Here is a 13194-nt window from a genome sequence, read left to right as displayed (position 1 = left end):
TGCAGGGGGCATGCTAAATTGTCAGCATTTCATTAAAAATAAACCTCTGGATATAACAGGGTGACGACTTACCATACCCGAAAGCACAGAGAATACCAATATAGTTGCAAGAGCGTCCCCAGGGAGTTCAAGAGCAAAGCATGAATTGATCCACCTTTTCAGCATCTGCAAAGACATAGCAGGGAGAATCTTGAGTTTCTCAGAGGTGACCGTTCCTGTGAGGGAATTATAGCTGTAATGTAGATGTCACGATGAGTTGGTGGGTGGGAGCTCTGAGTTCACAAGCTACCAGACGTGAGGGATATACGAATGTGTGTGTGTGTGTGTGTGTGTGTGTGTGTGTGTGTGTGTGTTAGGGTGATGGGAGGAGAGCTTTTAGGAGAGCCGCTTTATTCTGCAAACTAGTGGGGTGTCACCTACAATGAGCCCATATAAAGAATTTTTCCACAGGGCTGTTTCCAAGAGCATTCCCATTAAAGGGAACACTCCAGGCCAGAGATAGGGATGGATACTAAGCGCCTACAAAGCATGAAAGGAGAAGCGAGCTACAGGGTCTCAAAAAAGGGGCCGAATTTGCGCCAGACCTGGGGCTGTACTGGGCTGTTCGCTTTCAGGAAAGGAGGTGGCAGAGAGGGATGGACACATTAGAGATGAACACGCTAAAAATGGCTTGGCTGATGGACGGGGCACAGGACAGGACCAAGGTGGGGAGCGGGCTCGACAAGCGTGCCTGTGTGAAGGAGAATTCAGCCGTTATGCGTGTCTGAAGCATGATGCAAGGCATCGGTGTGGTGGCCGCTTAAGATCGCCGATTTATGGCTGGATGGAGAAGGCAAGCGGGGTCGTTCTTGGCAGGTGCTCATGCACCCTCAGAAAGCATGCATTCCCACTCTGTGTTTAAACACATTTATTCCTCTGTTCTAGTAAGAGTGAGCAAAACAGTTCAACCTGACCCTTATGTGATGCTAGTCTCAGGAGACGTTGGTGCTGCCCCAAGGAGCAGGTGTAACCTGGGGGCAGAGCTCTCTTGGCCTTACAGGATCTGAAATGAAGGTGTGGTGATCACTTGATTTTCTTTGCTGTCTTCCATCCTCACAGTTTGGGATCAGCGTCAACCACCTGCTTCCAGGCGCCTACTGTCTGGGTGGGTTTCGGGGGGATGACCATGTGATACGCCTGCCCAGGCTGGCCTGACCTACTCCGGATCGGGCCAGTATTCCTGGGGGCACGCTGTGGCTTTTCTCTTCTCTCGGACGTCACAACCAACGGATCCGGACACGTGGCAGTGCCACCTTCAGATACATGCAGAACCTCGCCACTTTTCACCCACTTCGTGGCGAACACACGCGTCCTCCCCGCTGCCAGCCTGTCTTCTGCTTCTCCCCCACAGCCTCACTCAACGCCTCTGCCCAGAGCCCTCCAGCGGCCCCCACCCCACTCACAGTGAAAGCCAAGTCCCTGATACGGTGTGCAAGGAAGATCCCCCCAGAACGTGACACCTCTGCTCCACTCCAGCCACACCGGCCTCTCCGCCCTTGCGCGGACACACTGACTTTGCTCTTGCCTCTGTGCCTCGCTCGCTCTGTCCCCGCACTCTGGAGCCCTTGCTCCCCAATATCCACACAGCTCACTTCTTCACCTCGTTGCTCCCAGGCCCGGTTCCTTCTAGCCTTCCCCTGCCATCCCATCTAACACCTCCTCTTGCCCCCATCCTACCCTATCTTGTCTTCCCTGCCTTCTCATTCTCCGTTGCATTAATCACCATCTGCTATATACTTTATTTATCGTATTTATAGTCTATCACCCCTGATAGAATGCAAATGCACAGGGAGCAGGGATTTCGTCTGCTGCTATAGGCCTGGCGTCTAGAATAGCATCTGGCATAGAGCAGGTCTCAATACATATTTGCTGAGTGAATAAATGGATGAATGTCTCTCATTTTCTATTCCCAGAACCAGGACCTGGGCTTGTTGTAATGTGTGTCCCCGATTCAGACTCTGTGTCTGAGATCCTCATCTTAACAGTATGCCCTGCCCCCGGCCCTTGATGACTTGGGCTTGTTTTCTCTTGTCACTGTCCTTTCGTGCTACCCAGCACTGCAATGTCTGGGGAGCTGGGGGCAGCCGTCTTCTCCCCACTGGGGCTCTCCGCAGCTGCCTGCTGGTCTGCCTGCCACAGTCACTTGCCAGCATCTGTTTTCAGGGCACCTCGTGTCCTCGCCTACTATCACTCCTCACCACAATTCCGTGATGCCTGTAGGAAGTACAGCCTGTCCTCTGTCACCATGCTCTGCAAGGACCTGTCCTGCAGCCCCGAGGACCCACCATCACCTGTCAAAGTAACATGTCCAGTTTGGAGTACAACATATGGTCACAGTTTCTTTTCCTATCCACATTAAGTGACTGAGCCCCCGTCTTGCCTTTGATGAGAGATGTTTCTTTCACCTTGGGGATCCTTGTCCCATGATCACAAGAATCTCAGGGTCCTACTCAATCCTAAGATTTACATCAAGAAAGGAAACCCAGAAATCTATTCGGTCCACTGCGGAGTCCTGGGTTGTCGTCACCTGCCACATGGTGTCACTGTTGAAATATTGAAAGCCTGGAAGCTGGTGCTGCCCTTGTCTGCTTGCAGGAGGGCTGCTGAAGTAGTGAGGTGCCACCACTGATACAGGGAAATTCAGGAGCCTGGGTCCATCCAGTTATCCAGTGAACAAAGATGCTTCAGGAACAGGGCAATGTGGCTGCCCGCTCTGGGTGAAGGGCTGGAAGAGGAAGTCCAGCCCTCCCAGTTCCTCTGAGCTGCTGTCACTGCGCACCGATGTGGGCCTGGGCTCTGTGGGAGCTGGCTGGTTAATTCGTGCATGTATCCACCCGGATGCAGACCTGTGCGCGCTTCCCCCTAGGCCCGCATACCCACCCGGATGCAGACCTGTGCGCGCTACCCCCAGACCTATCAAAGGGGTGAGTTCCTAAGAAGGCTTAAGCGGACTCCTGTCCTGCCTGGGATCAGGCTCTTCCCTAAACCCCAAGTTCTGATCCTGAGAGTACAAGAAATCCTTCTCTTGCCTTGTGATCCAAACAGAGCCTGCCCCATTTTGTATCTCAGAAAGAATGACATTTCTTTTAAAGAAAAAGAAAATCATCTGATTACACATACAGTGAGACCCATGTTTTAGGTACTTGCTTCCCCCAATTAGATGTGTGTACTTTTAGACTGCCTAAGACTTCCTGGTCTTTTGTTCCGCGGCTATCATGATTTACAACAGAGCTTGACTTTGATGGAAAAAGAAACCCAAAGAGAGTAGAGAACTTTACAAGAAGGATGCTACAGGGAGAAAGACCAGGGAGACTCATTTCCTCACTAGCAGGAAAAATAATCCTGGTAATAGTTACCATCCATGGAGCGACGACTATGTGCCTGGCACTTTGGGCAACACTATCTCACTCAACCCTTATAACAATCCTGAAAGAGAAACATTATTAGCAGACAGGTAGAGAAGAGAAAGGTGAGATGTGGAGAAACAAAGTCCAAGCATAAAGCCAAAGATGATGCAGCAGGCTCAGGATTTAGATTTAAGTATTCCGGACTCTAAAGCTTGGATTCTTTCCAATGTACTACACTTCCTCGGTAGCAACTGAGTAACTGCTGAGTGTCTTGGCCCTTGACTGTTGAGGGTACACACGAGGGTACACACATGACTGATCACTCCCAGACTTGACTGCTACAGAAACCGTTCACCTACCACACAAAGTCGTCCCATCCTTTTGGTTCTGGGAGTGTCTGCTTAAGTAAGTATCTCCTTTCCCTTTTGAAATTCTATTTCAACTCTTGTTTTCAGTGCCGAATGATAGTTTTCTGATCTGCTCCTTCTTCTCCTAGATGCAGGAAAGGAGGGAGCGCCCAGCTACCTGGACTTTTGGAGCCCGAAGACCCTCTGAGATACCTTGGAGCACACAATTGCCCTTATTGCCAGGTGACTCTGGTGCCTCCAATAAAGGTGAGGCTGGTTCTTTCCTGATGTGTGATCAGAGTTCTGGGCCTTGGAATTGTCTAGCAAGGTGCAATTCTTTTTCTCTCTTTGGAGTTTAAATGACCCCTATAATTGATAGGTGCTGTAGTCACAAAATGAACTTTTGAAGTGCAGACAATAAAAGGCTGCTACCTTGGAAAATAGTGAGAAGTTCTCTCACTCGGTGTTGCCTTCATCTCATGGTTGATCATTTTGCAGGGTTCTCTTGCCCAAGAGCAGTTTTCTTATGACTCAGAAAAATCCCCTAGGCTCTTGCAATCCATTTGAGGTCATTAAAATGCTTGAGTGAACTAAGTTCCTCTCTGTTTAAGAGAAACTTAGGTAGGAGGTGCGTCTGGTTACAGGCCTCAAAATGCCATAGGAATTATCTCAGAAGAGGAGCATTTCCATTTTCTAGTGCCTTCACATGAGCATATTCAAGGAGTCCAAATCCTCTTGTATGTTAGCATCTTTTTTTGAGTTGTCTTTTAAGGATTTCTACGTAGGAACTACATGATCATGTATTTGTGTTTTCAATGTCTCCGAGCACATCCCAGAGAAGGAGGGGTGTCTCCAAATGGGGAAAAGTGAACAAAATTTCATAACCCTTTAAGTAGAACACTTACCATACAAAGATTTTTTGGTTCGTTTTCTTTCTGAGATGCGGGTAGGAAAAGAAACGACAGAGAGCTCGAGGTTCTTAATCTTAGAGCTTCTCCCTACACTCGGGGTTCCTTCTGCCCAAGGATCTCAATTTTACCGAAAACTTAAAGGCATGAAAAACTTCGACTGACGTGGGAGGGCATCATCAATGTTATGGCAATGGCTGTAACTGTCTCCATACTTAGTTATGTGAATCTTACTCCTGTTCCTGACTCTACCAATGCATACGTTTTGGTTTACCTCCATTTGAGGATAATGGTGTAGAACCAAAACATTTTTCATCTACGAAATGGATTTCACTTGAAATATGTACTCATTAATTTTCCCAATAATGTGTAGGTCATACCATTAATTACTGAACGTCATGGGATGTCTTGCATTGGAGACAGCAGGCATATCTGTCAGGTGCTTGTTATTAATTTCTGAGGAGTTTTTCTTCAATCTTGTCAATAAGCCACTGTGAACTTTCCTTCTTGATGATCCTAGAAGGGAAAGCAGACATTTGTGGATTTGGTGTTAGGAATCAGATATGAGAGTTTCTCCAATCTACTTTTTACAGTATGTTCGAAGTAAAATTAACAGAACAAAGCGACTCGCTAATATAAATAAGAGCTGCCAGCATTCCAATTTCTGGTTAAAATTCAAAGAACTAAAGTATTTCACAAAGGCAATGGAATCTATTCCAAAGTAATAAAAATAAATTCCTCTCTAAAGAATAAGAACCTTAAGTATCTTCGATGCTTCCTGAAACTCTGGAATAGAGTCTACAAGATTCTATCGGGCATCACAAACTCAAATGTCTCCAGGGCCAGGTCAGTGATATTAATTTTAGAGGATCATCTTGGTCTGCAGAATGCTCATATTATTGAGAGGGGGCAGCTCTTCCCAGTTGTTTCCATTTGGAAATGGGGACCTGGTCTTCTCAGAACTTTCATGTCTTCGAGAGAAGCTCTAAGCCCAGATTTGCAGGAGAAAGTTCCTGTACCCTTGACCTGGACTTTCACAGGCTGTTTTATTTCATCTCAGATAGTATCTCTACATCTCAAACAGCTTTTACCAGGGAAACAATAGCATCTGACATCTGGCCGCATGAGTCAATGATACAAATTTCCCTAAGGATAGTCAAGGGAAGGGGAATATCACATTATTCAATGATTTTATATATATATATATATATATATATATATATATATATATATATATATATATAAAGACAAGCTCTTTTAAAAACAATCTACCACAAGTTATGAATGAACACAATCATATAACTAAATAATATTGTTTAGGGGCACCTGGGTGGCTCAGTCGGTTAAGCATCTGACTCTTTATCTCAGCTCAGGTAATGATCTCAAGGTTCCTAGGATTGAGCCCCACATCAGGCTCTGCACTGTCAGAGAATCCCTGTTTGGGATTCTCTCTCCCTCTCTCTCTGTCCCTCCCCTGCTCTGTCTGTCTGTCTCTCTCTCTCAAATAAATAAACTTTAAAAAATATTGTTTAAAAAGACTAACCTTTTTAAATTTTTTATGTTTTTTTTTAATTTTTGAGAGAGACAGAGAGAGAGAGAGAGAGAGACAGAGCATGAGCAGGGGAGGGGCAGAGAGAGAGGGGGACACAGAATCTGAAGCAGGCTCCAGGCTCTGAGCTGTCAGCACAGAACCCAATGCAGGGCTCAAACTCACAGACCGCAAGATCATGACCTGAGCTGAAGTCTGATGCTTAACCGACTGAACCACCCAGGCTCCCCAAAAAGACTAACCTTTTTATTAGCTAAGCTAATTGCTAAATTTTGATGAATGTGTTTTAGGGATTATATAGTTTGAGGCAAAATTGAATGATCCACATACATTTTTTTGGCTAAATGTATATTGTTTTTATCCATTAACTTCGGTTTTCCTTGTGAGAGCCCTGGAGACCCTGAATTTACCATAGACATAGATGACACAGGGCCAAGTCATCTTGATTTTGGTACTTTGGGACTCAAGGTCTCTTTAGTTAGGAAAGATCTCTTTTGGACTTACTTCTTTCTTGCCTTTGATCCCTCTGTAGTGGACATTTCTGTTTATAAAATACCAATGTGAAGGCTCTCCTAAACTCAGTTAAATGTATTTGCTTGCATTTCTTGGTGAACCTCATCTACATGCTCCAAATTTCTAACTCAGATAAACTTGAATGAGTTAACCTCTTCATGCCGGAGTACTAACATGAAGGTGCTGGCTTTACACATTTCCAAGGCTCCTTCACCATTCTGGCCAATGCACTGTGTTCTCTGATTTCCAGGGCCATCCTCTGGTTAGGGTATAATTCATTTCTATATACTTTGATGATGCCAGACCAGTTTGAGTAACCACTCAAGAGTGGAGTAAACCACTCTTCTTTTTCTTCCACATTCCCAGTGAATAGCTCCTCCATAACTGTGTGTTAGGACCTACCAGCCTGTGTGGGATGTGTGTGTATCTAGTCTTAGAGCTCGTCAAGAATAGGGGCAGCACATTTATCTTATATTCCTAGCATGCAGTGTATTTGGGCATGTAATAGGCATGCAATGAATGAACAAATTCTCACATTAGGGTTCCTGATTTTATCAAACATTTTTTCCTCTGCATACTTTTAAAACAACTTTTGAAAAAAAATACCTCTTGATTTTGAAAAATTGGGGTTCTTCAAAGTATCTAAGATTCAACTCACTATGAAAAAAATGGGTTGTACTGACAATTTGGTTTCATACTATACATGCATCCATCCATCCATACACACACGTATATGTATATGTTTCATACATAGTTTTCAATGTTGATGACATTGATTAGGACAATACTGAAGCCCAAATTCATAGACCTAACCTATTTGGTCAGTCTTTGTGTTTTGGTCCTAGGTACTAATGGCATATCCAAAGCAGTATTCTCTTACACACATTTCATGCCCAGTACAGTGTGGTGCATTGTTTGAGAACAGTTATGTAAGTACAGAATAGGCTCAGGATAGGACAGATTGTGGTTACTCTTTAAAAAATATATGATGACCCAACTTTGAGCATAGTTAAGAGGTTTTTGGACATATGAAGAATGCTCATGTTTGCCTCAGGGATATTAACTAAGAAAAGATAACCATCTTTAGTTTAAATACCACTGAAATTACATTTAAAGATGCCTCAGCCAATTCATATGATGTAGAAAAGTCTCCTAAAAGGAACATTTGTTATGTTATGTTATGTTATTTAGCTTATGTACTTAACCAACATATACAAAGACACGTATTCAAGATTCCAAGAGCAGAACCTCAACTTATATAACAGAACTTTACAGTGGTAGGAAAAACAAGGGTTTCATTGAACAACAGTTTGCTTTGTGATCATACTGTAGAACCAAACAATTCTAGACCCAAAACCCAAAACTCTGAATTGCTCCTGCCTGGTCCTACTGACCTGAAGTCCTGTAATCACACTGGATAGACTTAGAAAGCCCTGGATTCACAATTCAGATCTTCTGGATCTGTGCCTTTATCAGCAAGTCCATTATTTTAATGTACTGCTCAGAAGAGACAACTAAGAAACAGGTGGACACATTATTTGACTGTTTTGAAGGCAACCACGTGGGTGGGCAAAGGAAGCTTTGACCCTCTCAGCACTGGTAATCATCTGGGTCGCTTGTCCTTATACAGGGGGCAATCTTTTATGTGCCAGTATGGAAAGGGCTAGTTGTCTGATGATATTTAACAACTGGGATCTCTGAGATAGATCCAGTAGAGGGATATATCTTCTGGAGACTGGGGGTTTTCCTGGGGCGGTTCCTGCAGGGGAATAAGACTAAGTCTGGGAAAAAAATAAAAGCCCTCTGGCACTCACTCACCACTTCCTTTTGAATTCACCTGAAGAATATGGTCTACTTCTGAGGTCAAATGTCCAGCAGTCCCTGGAGGGAGCCTGTCTTACTACTCAGTATCAGGATGAGAAGAGGGGACTTTGCTTTCTCCTCAAGTGTGTTCAGAGACTAACCTTTGAAACAGCTTAGCCAAATGGAAGATTTTTCTTTGAAGGACTTGTAGATAAGTGGTTAATAACTTGCTCTTCCAAAAAGTAGAAATCTCCAAATATTTCCATTTAAATACATATGTTTCCTGTACTCTACAATAAATTGTATTTAGGTATTCAATTTAATTAAAATTAAATGTATTCAAAAGCTATTCACTTTCTCTCAAAGGCCTTATGTCTATAAAGATGAGATCACATATTCATAGAGGCTTTTATTTAAGCATATTCTCAAAGTGGCTCTTAGTAAAATCCCTGAACTTTTGCCCTAGTGTCCTGTTAATGGGTGGTGTCAGGGATTCTGGCCTTCAAGGACATGATTATGGCTTTGGCCATGCCCATTATTGATTCTATAGTGAGTCAGGTTCAATTTTGATTTAGGATGAAGCCATTTCCTTTGATGAGGTGAATGAACTCTTCCTGGATCACCCCAGATATTCATTATCTGGCAGGAGTTAGTCACAGAAGTTCAATTGGATTCTTAGAAAAAAAGAAATAGGTCTGAAAATAGGGACCATCCTGCCCAGGCTCATAGGGAGAAAGGGAAGATGACAGTGAAAGGCTCCTCTACACAAAGGCTCGTCATGCCTAGGTTATCACTTCTCCATCTGCCCGAACTCTCGCTTCCCATTTCTGTCCTGTTTACCTGGTCTCCTCTCCACCTGTGTTCTATCTGCGTTCCACCCACACTCCTGAGCTCACTCTGCTTATTTCAGACCCAGCCTCTGCTATTCGTCCGACAAATTGGTGAGGAGTTCATGGTTTCCCCCTCATCTAGACAGCTCTTCTCTTTGATTCAGGACAGTGGTTTTCACAGCAGACAGAACTGAGTTCAAATCCCAACCCTTCCTCTTACTAACCTCGTGACATCCCACAAGTCTTTAGGTCGCCCTAGGCTTCAGTTTAACCATCTGTGAAATGGGCTTAATAACACATGTCTCAGAGTTGGTGTAAAGATGAAAGGATGTGAGGCATGCTAAGTGTTTAAACCGACTGGCAGCTAATCCCCAATTACATACTGATTTGAATAACATCCCACCTTTCTCTCGCTGACAAAATTTGTCTCTCGCTGACAAAAACTGATTTGAATAACATCCTACCTTTCTCTCGTTCACAAAGCGTTTTCTATTACTCTACTGACGTTACCTTAACCACCACGTAAGCTGCTGCAGGAATTACTCTTAGAACGCTGTGGCACTAACACCACGGGAAGCTATGGTACCATTGAAAGGCCACAGGCTTCTGAGGCTGCTGCTCTGGGGTTGGGATCCCGGCTCTGCCATGTCCTAGCTGCACTCTGACTGACTCACTTCACCCTTCTTGCCCTAGATAGAGAATACACGGAAGCCTCATTGGATTGTTGATTAAATAAGGTAATATGTATTGAAGGCTTAATCTGTGCTAAGTCCTGTCCTAAATTCTCATTAATTTTGTCAAAAGCACCATCTGAGCACCATCTGAGTTACAGGGAAACTGAGGCTCAGAGAGGTTCGGGCACTTGCAAGAGGTGACGTCGGATGTGGGCTGCGGGGACCAAGGCAGCCGTCCCAAAGCGTGCCATGCTGGCATGTTGAGTATTTTGAATCAAAGTTACTTAAGAGACAGTCTGTGCACGAACACTGAGGCCCCTGTGTCCCCCTGAAAGCAGGAAATTAAACTCCCATGTAACAGGTACTTTCTCTTTACCAGGAGGTGAGGAGACAACCTTTTCACCAGAAATGGGAAATTGAGAGCCGTACAAACAATGCACCCTTGTTACTTTTTACTAATTTACTACCACAACCGAAATTCTGTTTAGAATTCCTTACTAATCCAAATGCCCAAAGTTTTGTCTTGTTTTGTTTTTGTCCTATCAGATCCTCACAGAGTTATGGTCTCTTTGTCTCAAATGTAGGACAATGACCTGCCTTGGTCATTTCCTCAGGTCTCAATGTCACAATCGGGCCTCCCCTGTGTACACATCATAAAATTTTACTTTTTCTCCTGTTAATCTGTCTCATGTAAATTTAACTTTTAGTCCAGCCAGAAGACTGTGAGGGTCCAGCAGAATGGACCCTTCAGAGCCCAGGGGTGGCCCCCGTGGGCCACTCATGAAAGGGCTTTCTGTCTGCTCGGGTGTGACCCCAGAGGAAGGCTGGGACAGCGCTCCCTGCTCGGCAATGTTGAAATGCTTCGTGTAAAGGCTTCGTCTCCCCGGTGAGACTGTAAGCTTCTTCAGAGCATAGGGTGTGTTTTTGGTTTGCTCTCATTTCCCCAGTACTTAGCAGAGCATTGCGTTATAACAGGCATTTAATAAATTTCCCGTTGATTTACATGTGTAGTGGTCACACTCCCAGCTCCTGAGGGCTTTCTGGAAGCCTCTCACGGGGTAGTGGTTTACTTGTCAACAAGAAGGACGACGTAGGAATGATGCTGACATGATAGTTAAGGGATTCTGAGCACTTGTTTTGTACCTGGAAGCTGATGTGGATTACCTCACTTACTCCTCTCAGCAATCCGACAAATTATATGCTATAATGAAACCGTGTTACAGATGAGGAAACTGAACCTGCGCAACTATGTGATCTGCCTAATGTCCCGGGGCTACGAAGGCTGGAGGTTAGAAGCCCAGATTTGAAACCGGCAGTCTGATTCTGGAGCCTGACTTCTTCCTGACTTCTTAAAAATCGGCCTGATGACCTGCCAATTTCTTGTTTCACGATTCTTTTTGTAATTTTCTTTACTGTGGCAAAATATGCATGCCATAAAATTTACCATTTTAACCAGTTTGAAGCACACAGTTCAGTGGCATCAAGTACAAACACATAGTTGTGCAATCACCACCATCTGTCTCCAGAACTTTCTCACCTTCCCCAACAGGAGCTCTGTCCCCATTAAACACGAACTCCTCATTCCTCTCTTCCTCCCCCTTCCTCTGAAAATGTGTTTTCTTTCAAGGTGAGTATTTCAGTGTGAAAGGTGACTATTCTAATACTTTTAAAAACATTTTAATGTTTATTATTTATTTTTGAAAGAGAGAGAGAGAGAGACAGAGCTCAAGTGGGGGACCGTTAGAGAGAAAGGGAGACAGCAGGCTCCAGGTTCTGAGCTGTCAGCGCAGAGCCCCGTGTGGGGCTCAAACTCACGAACTGTGAGATCGTGACCTGAGCCGAAGTCGGATGCCCAACCGACTGAGCCACCCAGGTGCCCCATGACCATTTCAATTATTGAGGACTAGTCTGAGAATTTCTGTCACGGAAGTTTTGGCAAACTCTGTACCCTGATGATTGTCTCACTCACCTTGGTCCTGGAGCCTTGTGACCTTGTTTTCTGACTGATATCAGCGGGCCTGGGGGCAGAAAGGTCTTTGGTGACAGATGGCTTCTCCTGTTTAAATCAGTCCTCTTACAGATTTTTCCCATCTCCGGGCTTGTTCATTTTTCTGTTAGTGCTGCCACATCCCCATGATGTGGGCCCAGAATTCTGAGTCACTGGCTTTACTTACGTCAAAGAGAGGTACAATGACAAAGGAAAACCGCCGTAATTAATATCTGCCATAAACTGTGTGCGGACTTGTTGCGTGAGGGGGAATGCTTGTATTATGGGTGTAAAATTTTCAGCAGCACCCATAGCTCAGTCACAGGTAGAGTTGAAACAAAACAATCTGGCCAGAAGTACTAGAAATAATCCGTCTGTATATCTAATGAGGGGAAGTGACAGACTCTGTTCCTATTGTCCTTTTGCAGACATGCCTCTTCAGGTTGTGGATGGCATGACATTTTTCATCTCGACAAGGCCAGTTTATGAAACAGACACAGGGGCAGAGCCAGAAGATCACAGATGTTTTAATGCTCCATTGCAGCCAATGTCCTTGTGAGAGCCACTTAAAGTCACCACGTCTTTAAAATACAGCTTATTCCACGGCAGCAACGGTGCCTATGTAACATAAGATTATTTTGCATAATGTCTCTATGGATATGGATATAATTGTAGATAATTTCAGTTTTTGTCTTCAGTTTCCAGGTTGATACAGACTATATTTTTGATTCCTCCCTTCTTGGTGCATATATCCCTTGAAATTTACTTTTTCTTCATTTTCCCAACTTCCTGGCCTTTATGTCTGCTTTCACATACGATAGAAATCTTATGCCCTTTGCATCCAGCTTTACTGAGCAAGATTCTTCTGTTTTTCAATGATTTCAAACAATTCCATCATTCCATGAAGCCTTCCTCGACAAACCTAAAAGGAAGTTGATAATTTGTTTTCATTAACTTTCTTAAGATTTACCTTTATGGGACTCAGACTTAATGTCATTTAAAACACTTTTTATTGAATGATCACATATGGAAAAGTGCACACACTTTCACTCCACAAGTCACTAAATCTCATCTGAACGTACCCACAGAATGAGAGCAAAGATAAAGAAACAAAATGTTACAGTGACTTCTAGGAGCACAGATTAGTCTTGTTTATTTTCAGACTTTATATAGATAGAATCACACCATTTACATTCT

At 44.0% G+C, this 13194-nt stretch overlaps 1 long non-coding RNA gene across 1 annotated transcript; it reads right to left on the bottom strand.

Moving 5' to 3' along the window:
* LOC122231136 lies at positions 1-12913 on the bottom strand. The gene is made up of 3 exons (XR_006208293.1): positions 11980-12913; positions 5022-5157; positions 1-165 (listed from the first exon to the last, which is right to left on the bottom strand). It is a non-coding gene; the product is annotated as an uncharacterized LOC122231136 (long non-coding RNA).
* Positions 12914-13194: the final 281 nt, after the last annotated feature.

This window comes from Panthera tigris, chromosome D1 (genome assembly GCF_018350195.1).
Source record: "Panthera tigris isolate Pti1 chromosome D1, P.tigris_Pti1_mat1.1, whole genome shotgun sequence".
NCBI lineage: Eukaryota > Metazoa > Chordata > Mammalia > Carnivora > Felidae > Panthera > Panthera tigris.
The sequence above is the reverse complement of the archived record's forward strand: the minus strand, read 5'-3'. Positions and strand labels throughout refer to the sequence as shown.